The sequence below is a fragment of the Chelonoidis abingdonii genome, chromosome 24 (genome assembly GCF_003597395.2).
Source record: "Chelonoidis abingdonii isolate Lonesome George chromosome 24, CheloAbing_2.0, whole genome shotgun sequence".
Taxonomy (NCBI): Eukaryota; Metazoa; Chordata; order Testudines; family Testudinidae; genus Chelonoidis; species Chelonoidis abingdonii.
Window position 1 is genome coordinate 14266634 of NC_133792.1, and position 3901 is coordinate 14270534.

At 50.7% G+C, this 3901-nt stretch overlaps 1 protein-coding gene across 3 annotated transcripts in view; it reads left to right on the top strand.

The window, feature by feature from the left end:
- Positions 1-253: 253 nt before the first annotated feature.
- NTMT1 (N-terminal Xaa-Pro-Lys N-methyltransferase 1) overlaps positions 254-3901 on the top strand; it is a 94531-nt gene continuing 90883 nt past the window's right edge. The window contains exon 1 of one of the 3 annotated variants that reach the window (XM_075060723.1): positions 254-318. The gene's annotated coding sequence lies outside the window, so the exon portion shown is untranslated. The remainder of the gene's footprint in view (positions 319-3901) is intronic. The other 2 variants (XM_075060721.1, XM_075060724.1) reach the window with 2 other exon arrangements.

A 3901-nucleotide genomic window follows, 5' to 3' on the forward strand; every position in this document is an offset into this window, starting at 1 on the left:
CCTGAAGTGGTTAAATTCCTTTCCAGCTGAGCTGGCAAACAGAGCCCTGGCATATTAGTCAGATCACAGTGGTGGGGGGGGGAGGAGAGAGGAGGGGCTGGGGTTGAGAACTGCAGAGCGATATTCTCAGGGGCTCTGAAGTGCAGGGAGGGAGGCTCGGCAGGAGTTACTGCTTCCCAGAAACTTGATTATTTTTAACCCAGGAAGAAGCAGGGGGGTGGAGGGGCGCTAGCTGGAGGACTGACAAACAAGTTGTTGGGGCTGAAGAAGCTTCAGGGAAGGCGAGGAGGCAACTTTGGAAGGAGAGAGCTGATCATGGTAGGTGCAGTTCTGCTGGAGACACATGCTAGAACTGCCTGCCCTGCCCTGCTAACCAGGGGCACTTCCCCAGCCTGGCAAATGCTTGGGTCCCTGATGGTGGGCAGAGAGCAGCAAGTGCCCCAGCAGATCTGGTGGGAAATGCTCCGTGGTCCCCTTCATGCAGTGGGAGAATCGCTGCTTTCCGTCTCTGGATGGGACTGGGACACAGATTCCCTGATGGACCAAAAGAGACTTCAGTAGGTTTTCTATCCCCAGAATCTTGTACCTTCCCTCCAGACTGACCTTGGAGAGGAGATGGGGTGGGGTAGGGCACACCTCCACCAACAAGAAGCTGGTTCTGGACCCTGAGATCACATGTCTTTTGTATCCCTCTCACTTGGGAAAGCCTTTCCCAGGGAGCAGCTGCTTTCTGAAAGCCAATGGGACCTGTGTTTGGAGGCCCAGGCCCCATTTCATGCAAAACACCTGCTGATAATTGGGCTAAAGCAGAGTCTTTTCCCTCTCCCTTTTGGGACTTGGAAAGTCCCTTTACGCCACGTGTGATCTCATGCTATTCCAGTCCTGTGCACTGCATGCCACCAGCCCCTGCCCAAATGTGCCCTGGAAGCCAGTGCTTATGTCCTCAGGGAAAGGACATGGTGCAACAGAATGGATATCGCATAGCGGTGGAACTAAGGAGTTTCTTTGTACTGACTAGAAGGAAGAAGGGTGCCAGAAGTGCCAGCCATTGCATCTTTGTAAGGAACCATCCAATCCCACCGGCTGGGGTAGAAGGGCAGCTGTATTTGGTTCTAGAGGTAAAGTCTTCTAGCCTGAAATTCTCACAATGTGTGGAGGACCATTGTGGAGGCCGCAGGCTCATAGGGTGTGTCCCTAGGGGACCACGACTTCACGTTTGCCTGACCCACGAGCCCCCGAGAGATGAGTTACCAGCTGTACTAAACAGCTGATGGATTTGCCCACCCCAGAGATTCACATCTGGGTATGTAGGGCCTGATGCAAAGCCCAGTGAAGAGAATGAAAAGATTCCTGTTGGCTTCAGTGGGCTTCAATCAGGCCCTAAATTTAGAAAGCCACAAACACCTGCCAGTTCATTGTCCATCAAACTTGTAACATTAGATTCAAATGCTACAAGCCCTGGCTTCCCTCAAACACCTCTTCCCTTCATCGGAAAACCCCATATTCGCTAAGGTTTCCTGAGCTGCTCTTCCAGACCTGACCTATTCACAAGACTTCTAGCTGCCCAGGGGGGGAAATCAGGCTGGGAACTGACTCGTTCTCCCTGGTCCCACTGAGCTGCCCCATAAGTTGCTGAGTCTGTGTTGAGGCCCCCAAGCAAACCACTTGTGCTGCAGGCTGGCTCAGCGTTCCTCCCCACCTCCCTGCTTGTTGTCTTGATCACTTTGCATCTGAATGACCAAGAAGTGACCCCGAAGTCATTTACATTAGGAGTCTGGAGTCCTTCTGCGGAAAGTCAGGTCACTGTTTCAGCTGTGATCTAACCTGAGGCCCATGAAATGGAAATCTGGCTAAGGTACTTGAAGTATATGAGGCAAATCCCTCAAGAGGTTAAGCCAGCAGTAGGTTGCCATTGTCTAAGTGCTCCAGGGCTGCTGGGAATGGGAATCCTAGCACTTCCAGGTTTTACACTGCAGAGCTCAGCACACTCCAACAGGCTCTGTGGTGCAATGGAGAGTGCATGGGACTTCTAGATCAATGACAGATAAGGCCATTTGAAGGTTGTGGGCTCAAGTCCCACCAGAGTCATATTTTGGGAGGTTGTGGAACCTTCATTATTGGAGATTTTTAAGAGCAGGTTAGACAAACACCTGTCAGGGATGGTCTAGATAATCTTAGTCCTGCCTCGAGTGCAGGGGACTGGACTAGCTGACCTCCTGAGCTCCCTTCCAGTCCCATGTGTCTATGAAAGTGATCTGTTGAGTCAGTGAGTAAGATGCAGGTTTAAGTGGAGAGCAGCCTGCAGTAAGGAGCTCTGTGCAGCTAATCTGGAGACGTTTGTGGGAGTGTCTCAAGATGAGGGCTCCCCGCACCTCATTGAGTTACACCTTGGGTCTCTGCTTGGGCTAGAAACAAGTATTATCTCCAACGGTGAAGAAAGTTAAGCTTACCAGGACAAAAATTTACCCAGGCCATAAACTTTCAAGTTTAAGGGCATAAACCAACCACAAACTCCCTAGGATTAAGGAGATATTTCCTTGTTGGGCAGATTATTCTTCAGAATCCAGTATGGGTTGTTTTGCACCTTCCTCTGTATTGGTCGCAAGCAGAGCCAGGATGCTGGATTTGATGGGGGCACTGGCCTGACCCAACACAGCAGTTCATTTGTTCCAAAGAAATATTCCCAGGTTTGTGCAGTTCTCGGGGACAGTGCCCTCCACAGGTGTGGCCCTCTGCCCAAGCGAGCGTTACATTGGCCACAGACAGAACTGGTCCAGATATGGAGTTTTGTTCCCATGAAAAGTTTTGCTGGAAATGGGGGAGGGGAATCTATTGTGTGTCTGAAATATTTTCATTCTGTGGGGGGGGAACCCACAACTTTTTGACAGAAACCCAGAATTCTTTTGGTCAAAAATGGACATTTTCATTTTGATCCAAAAGCCAATTTTCATAGGAAAACACGTTTGGAACAAACTATTTTTACCCACTGTAATAGGGACCTATATTGGATTCTGAGTCACTTTCACCTCACTGGAGGGCAGTGAGTGACACTAGCTCTTTAAAATGTCCCCAAAATGATCAGTGCGAAGAGGATAAAGAAGGAGCAAGAGGAAGAGCAACAGGGCGGGGGGGTCATCAACGGAGGGGGGCCCATCACAGAACTGCAGGGGATGGGGGAAAAGCCCCTAAGAGCCAGCTCACATAGGCCCTGTAGAGTGAAACGAGGCTGCACCCCAGTTTGGCCACTTCCTGCTTTATGATATGAGTGGTTGGGCAGCAGTGTGGCTGTATCCCTCTCCTGTAGGCAGATTCAGCAGGTAGGCAGAGGAGAATTTCCATTGGGTGCCAGAGGCTCCTGTAGCTGCTTTACCTCTAGCAGAGAACACTAGGAAATTCAGAACGGGACAGCGACATCCCCACGAGAGTGTCCTCCAGCTGTCCAGTGTCTCCCCTTCTCAGCAAGTCTGACAGTCTTATCAGAATGAGTTGACTTTTTGGTAACCAGCCCAGCTGCTTAGAGGGGAAGACGAATTCCCTTTTAGGACTGCACTAGGGAGCTGCTGATACCCTGTACCCATGTGATGCTCAGAGCCATTTCGTCCTGTTCTCCGTCTCCTCCCCTTATCTCAGCAGTCCCTGCTTCATTTCCCAAATGCTCATCATGACTTGCTGGAATCTGAATTCTTAATGGACGTGCAAGCCTGTTTCAAGGTCATAGGAAAGAGCTGATGGAAGAAAAGATCCGGGGCCTGGAGATGCAGGTGGAAACTCTGGTTGAGTTTAGAAGGGGGTTCGAGGAGATGATGGAACACAGACAGGAGGGGGCCGAAGGTATAAGCTCAGATGTGCAGATGGAAGCGGGACCAAAGAATTCTGAGGAGGGGCTGCTGGGTGAGGAAAG